Source organism: Nicotiana attenuata, chromosome 10, assembly GCF_001879085.1.
Source record: "Nicotiana attenuata strain UT chromosome 10, NIATTr2, whole genome shotgun sequence".
Classification (NCBI taxonomy): Eukaryota; Viridiplantae; Streptophyta; class Magnoliopsida; order Solanales; family Solanaceae; genus Nicotiana; species Nicotiana attenuata.
In genome coordinates, this window is record NC_031998.1 from 23,962,654 (window position 1) to 23,973,770 (window position 11,117).

An 11,117-nucleotide genomic window follows, 5' to 3' on the forward strand; every position below is an offset into this window, starting at 1 on the left:
TGGCATTATAGAAATGTGGTGGAGGAACATGTGGTTGTTCATGGATTTACTGAAGGTTATACCAAATGGGTTTTCCACGGGGAAGGATTTTTCTCGAGAAATACACCTCATCCAAACAATGATGATGAAGAATCTACCATCCGTGATGATATTGATGGACTATTTCATGATACATTTAGAAATATCGAGGGTCAGACAGGGGATGAAGAAGGAGTTGGGGAAAGACTATCTGAAGATGCAAAGAAGCTTTTCAAATTACTGGAGGAAGGAAAACAAGAGTTATATCCGGGGTGCGAAAGATGGAAAGAAAAAGCGAATGTCGATAATTGCTCTATTTGTGAGTCTTCAAGATGGAAGAGTGCTGGTCCTTTGACTAAATCAAGCTCTAAAATTCCTGCAAAGGTATTAAGGTACTTTCCTTTAAAGCCTAGGCTTCAAAGGATATTCATGTGTCCTGAAACGGCTGCTGCAATGAGACGGCATGCTAATGAACGACCCAATGATGGGAATATAAGACATCCTGCTGATGGGGAAGCTTTGAAGGCTTTTGATTCTTTGCACCCAGACTTCTCTAGAGATCCTCGTAATGTTAGATTGGGTCTTTCAAGTGATGGTTTCAATCCGTTTCGGACTATGAGCATTTCTCATAGTACGTAGCCTGTTATGTTAATGAACTATAATTTATCACCGTGGATTTCCCTGAAGCCAGAGTATATAATTTGTCGATGATCATTCCAGGTCCATCATCTCCGGGAAATGATATAGATGTGTACCTACGACCATTAATTGAAGAATTGAAGGAACTATGGGAAACTAGGATAGACACATTTGATGCTGAAACCAACCAAACATTTCGAATGCGTGCTGCCTTATTGTGGATAGTTAGTGACTTTCTAGCATTAGCAATGCTTTCAAGATGGATCACTAAGGGGAGATTAGCATGCCCCACTTGCAATTATGATACATGTTCTCAATATCTCAGACATAGTCACAAGATGTGTTACTTGGGCCATCGAAGATTTTTGCCTCGTGATCATCCATTCCGAAGAGATAAGAAGTCTTTTGATGGTAAGGAGGAGCATAGACCTGCACCTGCTCCCTTGTCGGGTGAAGAAGTGTTTGAAGAGCTGCTTGAATTCAACAATATCTTTGGAAAGAGCACTAAAAAAAGGCCTCGGAGTGATAAGGGTCCGTGGAAAAAGAGATCCATTCTTTTTGAATTACCATATTGGATGCATAACAAATTGAGGCACAATCTTGATGTGATGCACATCGAGAAAAACATATGTGATAGTTTGCTTGGGACTTTATTAGAAATAGATGGAAAATCAAAGGATCATGAAAAATCTCGCTATGACTTGCAAGAAATGGGGATACGAAAGGAGCTACAACCAAGAATAAATAATGATGGAATTATAAGTGTGGCTAAATCTTGTTTCTACATGAAACCAAAACAGAAAAGTTTATTTTGTACTGTCTTGAAAAATGCTAAATTACCAAAAGGGTGTGCTTCGAATATTTCAGAACGCGTGCAAGTGAAAGAGATAAAAATATCAGGCTACAAGAGTCATGACGCTCATTTTATAATGCATTACTTGCTCCAGGTTGCTGTTAGAAAAGTGTTGCCCAAGAATGTTGCATTGGCCTTGATTAGGTTGGGAAATTTTTTTAGAGCTATATGTAGTAAGGTCATAAGGCAAAGAGATCTTGAAATAATGCAGTCTGAAATTGTTGAAATACATTTTTTGACATAATGCCACATTTGCCTATTCATTTGGTGAATGAAATTAAGCTTGGGGGTCCGGCTCATCTCCGTTGGATGTATCCCATTGAGAGGAACCTATGTAAGTACAAGGCATTTGTACGTAATCGATCTAATCCAGAAGCGTCAATAGCAGAGGGGTTTGTGGCCGATGAGTGCTTGACTTTTTGTTCGAGATATCTACATGATGGTGTTAAAACAAAATTTAGTAGGTACCNACACAATGCAGACGGAATCACAACCCAGCCAATAGCCCGCCAAGAGGGCAACATAATGATCTCTCCTCTTTCTCGCTTTTACTTCACAATTCTTTTTCACAACTCGAGCAGATGCTCCAGAGGTTCAATTATCACTTATACTTTCGCAATTCATTCTACAACTGGAGCCGACGCTCCTAAATGAATCAAGTCATTTCATATACTTTCAATATTCGTATCACAGTTCGAGCCAATGCTCCTAGGAATCAAATTATCATATCACCATTCACATGTTATTCACAATATATGGAAATACTCCAATAAACATGAAATTCACAATAAGTTCATGATAATCACATTATAAGGACTCACGGTCATGCTAGACACAAATGTATAGATACTCATCACCATGCCTATACATCGTACTCGATCACATAGCAATTAGCAACAAGACTCAACTCCTATTCCCTCAAGCTAGGGTTAAACCAAACACTTACCTCAAAGCCTTGAAATCCACTTAATCCTCAACTATTGCTTTACCTCGCGGTTCCACCTCCAATTCGCCCGAATCTAATCACAATTTACTCAATTACTTTAATAAACACTATATGAATCAATTTGAATGCATAAAAAATGAGTTTCCCAAGTTTTTCCCAAAAATTCCAAAATTGCCCCCGGGCCCACGTGGTCAAAACTCGAGGTTCGAACCAAAATCCGGTTACCCATTCCCCCACGAGTTCAAATATATAATTTGTTTTGAAATCGGACCTTAAATCGAGGTCCAACTCCCCAATTTATGGAAAACCTAGGTTCCACCCAAAAACCCCAATTTCACCCATGAAAATCCTTGATTTCAAGTGGAAAACATGTTTAATGATGTTAAAAGTTGAAAGAATTGAGTAAAAATCAACTTACAAATGATTTGGGATGAAGTTTGCTCTTGAAAAATCGCCTATGGTGTTTGGGTTTTGAAAGAATGGTGAAAAGTGATGAAAATTCGACTAAGTATAAAATTTGCTGGGCCTCGGATATGGGAATTGCGAACCATGGTTCGCAATTGCGAACAAAACAGGGCTGGGAATTGCGACATTCTTAGTTCGCATTTGCGAACCCATGTCTGGTGGCCAGGTTTCGCTTTTGCGAACATCCGATCGCATTTGCGATCATGGCCATATCGCATTTGCGAACAGTGGCGTCGCATTTGCGACCCAAGCTGAAACCCTTCCATCTCGCATTTGCGATGGGGAACTCGCCATTGCGAGTCTCGCATTTGCGAGGAATCTTTCGCAAATGCGAGAATACCAAACCTGATCTGCAATTTTTTTTTCAAAGTTCAAAAATGCAACTCGACACCTATCCAAAACTCACCCGAGCCCTCGGGGCTCCAATTAAAACACGCATACAACCTCAAAAACATCCTACGGACTTGTTCGTGCGATCAAATCGCCAAAATAACATCAAAATCATTGAATCAAGCCTCAAAACACATGATTCTTCTTCTAAACTTCATAACCTTTCAAGCTTTGAACTCATAGTCCGAAACACGTCAAACGACGTCCGATTTCGACCAAACTTTACAGAAAGCGCTTAACACATATTTAAGACTTGTACCGGGTGTCGGAACCAAAATACGAGCCCGATACCATAGTCTTTTAATCAATTTTCATTTCCATTTTCCTTAATAATTTCAGAAAAACAAATTTCACGGAAAAATTCATATCTCGGGCTCTAGGCCTCGGAATTCGATTCCGGGCACATGCCCGAGTCCCATATTTTTCTACGGACCTTCCGGGACCGTCCAATCTCGGGTCGGGGTCCGTTTACCAAAAATGTTGACCAAAATCAACTATAATCATATTAATATCAAAATTCTTCAAATTTTTCACGGAATTCACATATTTCAACTTAACAGCTTTCCGGCTACGCGCCCGGACTGCGCACGTAAATCGAGGCAAGTAAAAAAAATGAGGTTTTTAAGGCCTCGAAAGCACGGAATGGATGAGGAAATAGGTGATGACCCTTTGGGTCGTCACATCCTCCACGTCTAAAACAACCGTTCGTCCTCTAACGGACAAAAGAAAGAAGTACCTGAGTCGAGGAACAGATGTGGATAACGGCTCCGCATTTCGGACTCGGACTCCCAGGTCGAGGCCTTAGGGGGCTGACCTCTCCACTGAACACGAACAGAGGGAAAACTCCTAGATCTCAACTGACGGACCTGCCGGTCTAGAATGGCTATCGGCTCCTCCTCATAAGATAAATCTTTATCCAACTGGACAGTGCTGAAGTCTAATACATGGGTAGGATCGCCGTGATACCTCTGAAGCATAGACACATGAAAAACTGGGTGCACGGCTGATAAGCTAGGTGGCAATGCAAGTCTATAAGCCACCTCTCCCACTCGATCAAGAATCTCAAACGGACCAATGTACCTAGGGCTAAGCTTGCCCTTCTTCCCAAATCTCATGACGCCCTTCATAGGCGACACTCGAAGCAATACCCGCTCACCAACCATGAAAGCTACATCTCGAACCTTACGGTCTGGGACTTGTTCAACATGGAGAATCATCAGTTTAAGCATGAACAATACTTAATAAAAGACACAACGGTCACCGTATAAGACTCACTTGTGTCATGACCCCAACCCCGGTCGTGATGGCGCCCAACACAATGCTAGGCAAGCACGACCAATTTCACAACCTTAACCCAATTCCTTATACAGTTCATTATTAATTAACACGGATAAATAACCAAGTCATAACACTAGAAGTCTGAAATAAGAGTTTAACATGCGGAATATCAAATAAAAATCCTACTACATAGCCCATACGGATCCGGTGTCACAAGTCTGAGCCTCTAATGCAGGTTTATCATCCTAATGCATANGGTCTAGAATAGCTACCGGCTCCTCCTCATAAGATAAATCTTTGTCCAACTGGACAGTGCTGAAGTCTAATACATGGGTAGGATCGCCGTGATACCTCCGAAGCATAGACACATGAAAAACTGGGTGCACGGCTGATAGGCCAGGGGGCAATGCAAGTCTATAAGCCACCTCTCCCACTCGATCAAGAATCTCAAACGGACCAATGTACCTAGGGCTAAGCTTGCCCTTCTTTCCCAACCTCATCACGCCCTTCATCGGTGATACCCGTCAAACGACGTTCGATTTCGACCAAACTTCACAGAAAGCGCTTAAACAAAAAATAAGACTTGTGCCGGGCGTCGGAACCAAAATACGAGCCCGATACTACAGTCTTTTAATAAACTTTCATTTCCATTTTCCTTATTAATTTCAGAAAAACAATTTCACAGAAAAATTTATATCTCGGGCTCTAGACCTCGGAATTCGATTCCGGGCACATGCCCGAGTCCCATATTTTTCTGCGGACCTTTCGGGATCGTCCAATCTCGGGTCCGGGTCCGTTTACCAAAAATATTTACCAAAGTCAACTATAATCATATTAATATCAAAATTTTTCAAATTTTTCACGGAATTCACATATTTCAACATAAAAGCTTTTCGGCTACGCGCCCGGACTGCGCATGCAAATCGAGGCAAGTAAAAATGAGGTTTTTAAGGCCTCGAAAGAACGGAATGGATGAGGAAATAGGTGATGACCCTTTGGGTCGTCACAGATTGATATCCCACCAGCAGATCTTTTACAAAATTAAATCATCGAAATTATTTATACATTCTTATTGAAAAATTGTCATATATGCTTAACATATTTTAGTATTTACAGCTTGCTCCCCGCTATGGTTTGGACCTTTTGCTTGCTTAGAAGTGGATTCGAAACACTAACACATGGATCTTTAGTCCTTTGTTGTTCTCTTAATGTCATTACCCTAGTACCAAAATATGCATTATTTCAAAAGGATTGCAGTAATTCCAACAGACATCTTATAGAACATACTCTTCTGTTTACAGACAATAAGAATTACCAGAGTTCCTAAGAGTCCAAGCATCCATTTCCAAGTCTGTCTGCTTATCTTTGTATGTGTCATGGATACAGAAACCAACAACTTGTTCCAAATCATTTTACAACTTGTCTTGTGATCCGAGCTTGCGAATTTGCACATTTCTCGTGCTGTAAAGAACAATCTTGCATCATTTTTCTTGTGTTTAATTAGTTGTACTTTCTTGATTTCTGATCATGGTAGTGAAGAAGCTATTGTGAGGAAAATCAGCACTAATTTTGCAAACTATATGCCTGAATTTACAGTGGCCGGCTCTTGTCATGGACTACTGTGCATTCATGATCCTGATGCACTCTATGTTTACAATCATGTTACAAATTACTACAAAAAGATGCCTATGTCAATAGATTTTGTGATGGTAGAATTGATTTTTGGATTTGCTTTTAGTCCTGTACCAAAGAGTACAAAATGATCAAGATCGCATATAATGATCACCCTTGGTGGTGTCCAGGTTGTACTTCAGTAGTTGATGAGATATTTGCTGAAGTTCCAAAGGTTGATTTTAATGTCGACCAAAAAATTAGCAATTTCTTCTAGCAGTTCTCTGAGATTGTTGTGATATATAATGTAGTGTTGCAAGTCACATCATGAATGAGGTATTGCCTCGCCACTCATCAGAAAGAAAATGAAACAAAAAAAGACAAGAAAAAGAAAATGCAACCAATATTTTAATCTTCTTGTCCTCTCCCTTTCACCCTCTCTGTTTTTCTACTTTTCCTCCCTTTTGTAGTCTGGTATACTGCTATACGAAAACAGAGAAATTGATTCTAGTGAATGAATGTTGTTTGAGCCTGCACATAACAGGTTTATAAGTTCAGTTCATTCACAAATTGTAAATAGTTGTCGAGTTACTTCAACATGTATTTCAAGAAGTGGTTCTATTGTGAAAAAAGGTAGAAGCAGATAACTCCCTGTTGCATTATAATAAGAGTGTTGTCGAGTTAGCAGATAACTCCTTGTGGCATTATAAATATTTGTCGAGTTAGCNACTAAGAGGTTATAAATGAGTTGGGTAGCTTCCTCGACACATTGGCAAGGAGTGGGACTTTTTGTCCTCTTAATGTATTTAATTGGAGGAAACTAGACACAAAAGATGACATGTGAAAATATATCAAGGTATGAAGTTCCCAATGTCCAATAAACATGGACGATATTTCTTATTTCTTACACTAACACAATTGCACTAAATTTGTAGGAAAAATATGACATTCCTGACAAGGCAAAAAAATGGGTTTTTGAAGCAGTTTGTAGTACTTGGAGAAAGTATAAGAGTCAATTGAAGGCAACCCACTTCACAGCCTATGAGAATGATGAGCTTCGAATGGAGAATAGGCCATTAGATATTCCGGAATCTCACTTTAAAGATCTTCTTAAATATTGGAATTCCGATCCTCACAAGGTAATTACAGCACTGTTATTATGATTACATACTTGAAACATTTTGAGTGGAATGTTATCTAACGAGGCATGATGTGTTGCCTATTTGGAGTTATATTGATAGCTCTCAATCTCATGCTTAGCCTTTGGTAGTTCCTTACTCTTGTATCTCAGATTCACCATGTGTATAGGTCCTAATACATGAATCGCTTGCATAAGGTTTAAGACATGAAGTTGACACTTGTTTAGGAAGAAAATCTAGAATTGGATTGTGTCACGACCCAGATTTCCCACCATCAGAGTCGTGATGGCGCCTACTCGTGGTAGCTAGGCAAGCCAACTTAATTACCTTTCCATCACTAGCAATTATCTTTAACAGTTTATAACATCAATATAGAACATAAAGTCTAATAAGAACAATAGCGGAAGTCTGTCTTAAAATGATGAATTTAAAACGCGGAATAGTCAAAAACAACCTCTACCCAAGATTTGATGTCACATTACTCACGAACCACTAAGAATAAACTAAATACAAAGGTCTGAAAGAGATATAACAGTTGTCTGTCTCGAAACAAGGAGGCAACAGTCTAAAAGAAAACAATGAGAAGAGACGTCGGGCCTGCGGACGCATGCAAGGCTACCTCAGTCTCGTGAATATGAATCGCCTGCTTCCGAACTACTGCTGCTGGTGCTCCTCAAAACCTGGACCTGTGCAAAAATGCACAGAAGTGTAGCATCAGCACAACCGATCCCATGTGCTGGTAAGTGTCTAGCCTAACCCCGGCGAAGTAGTGACGAGGCTAGACCGGACACCACATAAACCTGTGCAGTAATAAATATACAGCGGAAATCGAATACAAGGCAATTAACAACATGGGAGGGGAAACATGCTAAGGGGGGATACAATATTAACAACAATCCAGAGTAACAACTACAAACAGCGTAGGTTCACAAAGAATAAAGAATCAATACTCAAATACAAACACATAGCCTCAATAACTGTTGCAGCGTGCAACCCGTTCCATAATTACTATTGTTGCGGCATGCAACCCGCTCCACAAATACCACTGTTGCGGCGTGCAACCCGACCCATATCATTTATCATGTACCATTGTTGCGGCGCACAACCCGATCCTCACATTTTATTGTTGCGGCGTGCAACCCGATCCTCAATATCATTGTTGCGGCGCGCAACCCAATCCTCAATATCATTTAATTGCCCGACTCCCCAAACAATAGTCACAATAAAAGGGCATCAAAGTAAGCAAATATTTGACAAACATCCCGGCGACGGAAAGAATTCAACAAATGCAACCAAACATCCCGGCGAGGGAATAATCAACAACGCTTTCTCTTTCTTACTTTCCTTATCTTTTAATTCACTTTACTACTTGGAGCCAACGCTCCAAAGAATCAAGTCTTTTCGTATACTTTCAATATTCGTATCACAATTCGAGCCAATGCTCCCAGGAATCAAATGATCATATTACCGTTCACATGTTATTCACAACAGCTAGAAATCCTCCAATAAACATTAACCTAGAGATATCCCTTTGGTTTGACGATATGAATCTAGGAACCTGATAAGGTTACACTTTAAATACTTAAACTTGAATTTGGCTGTGTGGATCAGTTAGAGTACATGTCGTCTGCTAGTTACAACTTGAAGTTTAAATCCATTGAATCCCTTAAGATTTCATGCTAATAGATAGATTATATAGTATTGAAATCCAATCGCATTCTAAAATGAGCTTCCAGTATTTCAATTCTGTTCTGCGCAAACGTGGATTTGTCTTCCACTTCCTTTGAGCCACACTTGGAAAGGTTGTTTAATGCAAAAATCAGCACTTTTCTATCCAAATGAATAGTTCCCCAAGACAAATATGAGACAGGCAAGTGCATCATAAAATACAATCTTTGTTCTTTTTTCTGGGTGATAAGTTGCAGCTTTTGTATGGTAAACTATTGCAACATACAGAGTTATCAAATGCACATGTAGCATCAGGATTGATGTTGGAGTTTAAAGGCTTAGCCAATTATCCTAGAATCTGAAAAAGATTGAAAAATTTAATCAATTCAAAATACTAACATTGATGTGCAGTTATATACCGCAAAGCCTTAATGTCTTTATTACAACTTGACCTGCTCTATCCTTTTCAGGTTTATAGTCGATGTAAAATTGAATTTCTCACGATCTCCCTTTTTTCCTTCTTATAATAGGACTGAACATCTTTTAAAAGAAAAGAATGCTACAACAATATTAAACTGTCAGGCTTTCATAGTATTAGCTAAATGGTAGCTAATTTTATTTTCATTTGTATTTGATATTCTTTTTCTTGTCTTAACTGGCAAATGAAGTCTAACCATAACGATTTGTGGATCCGTGCTACAACTGGAATGCTTGTACCTGCAGTTTTTGGGGCCATTTTTTGAACTAGATTTTGAAAAAGCCATGCGTATGGCCCTAGCAGTGCGACCTTAAAAGATATGATTGTTCTTTTGCATTGTTATTTTGTTTACAGTTAGTTCTGTCGTCTTGAGCATTCTAAAATCATTTTACATGTTCACTGCTTGAATTTCAAGGACTCTAAAGTAATAGGTTAGAATTTCTAGTATGAGCATTGAGCCTACTCATTATTTCTTCATTATTAACTACTATCGAAAGCTTGAACTGGAAAAATTTATGATTTCCAGAATAACCATTTGTTGATATATTCATGTACGGATTAAACTTCAACATACAAGTGACATTAACAGTTGCCTCGTGCACTACTTTCCAGTTGACTAATCCCCAACTCTGGATTTTTTTTACTGTTTAAGGACTTGAGCTCTTCTTGTGAAATAAACTTATGTTTTGTTCATTTCTTTCAGTATGTAAAGAGCTCTTAACTCTTTGCTGCAGACTATTTGCTTGTGTGCATCAAATTTAAATCATTCAATTTTAGGACTTTAGTTGATTTATCTTCCGGGCTTTCTGTCAAGTAATATCAGGAAAATTAATCTTCTTTCTCTTTAAATGTTGCTTTCCAATCTTGGACATAGCTTGCAACCCTAATTACTTTCTTTTAGTGTTTAATATTGTTCACTTGCACGTACACAATCTTGCTCTTCAATTTTTCTTGTGTACACTTGAGGTTTGAAGTTCAAGCTTCACTATAGCAATGATCCCTCTAACTTCTTCATCTAAGCCAACCTCTCTCTCTCGTGAACCTATTTTCTTGGTAAGAGAACAAGATTTATTTGCTTCTTTTTCTGTTACTTCTCTCCTTTAACCAAAGCAGACTCATTTAGCCAACTTCTGCGTCATGATTTTCTATCTCTTTTATGGGTTGTGGTTGATGATGCAGGTTCCCCTCACAGATTGGTTTATATGAACATAGATTTTGAGACTCTACTTGGTTCACTTCTTTTGTATTTAGTTATTTACTTCTCTGCGCAAGGTTCATTTTGGTAATAACTTTACTTATCCTCTTTTGTAGGTGGAGTAGATCAAGAAATGGATGATGAAGACGATGAAGAACTAGACCTTACTTGAAATGAATTTTGTATTGTTATAGATGAATGTTCTAGGAATCTTTTGTTACCAACATTTTTAATTATTTACTCTCTTGAAATGTACTAAACTTATGCACTCATGGGGTAGAACATTTGCTTTATGGATATTATTTGCTTGATGGATAATGTTTTATTATTAATAGTTTCATTTTATGATGTATTTAAATTTTAGTGTTATTATAATTTATTATATGTATAAATATTTATCTATAACAGGTGCTATATTTTGGTTTTATACGAATGAA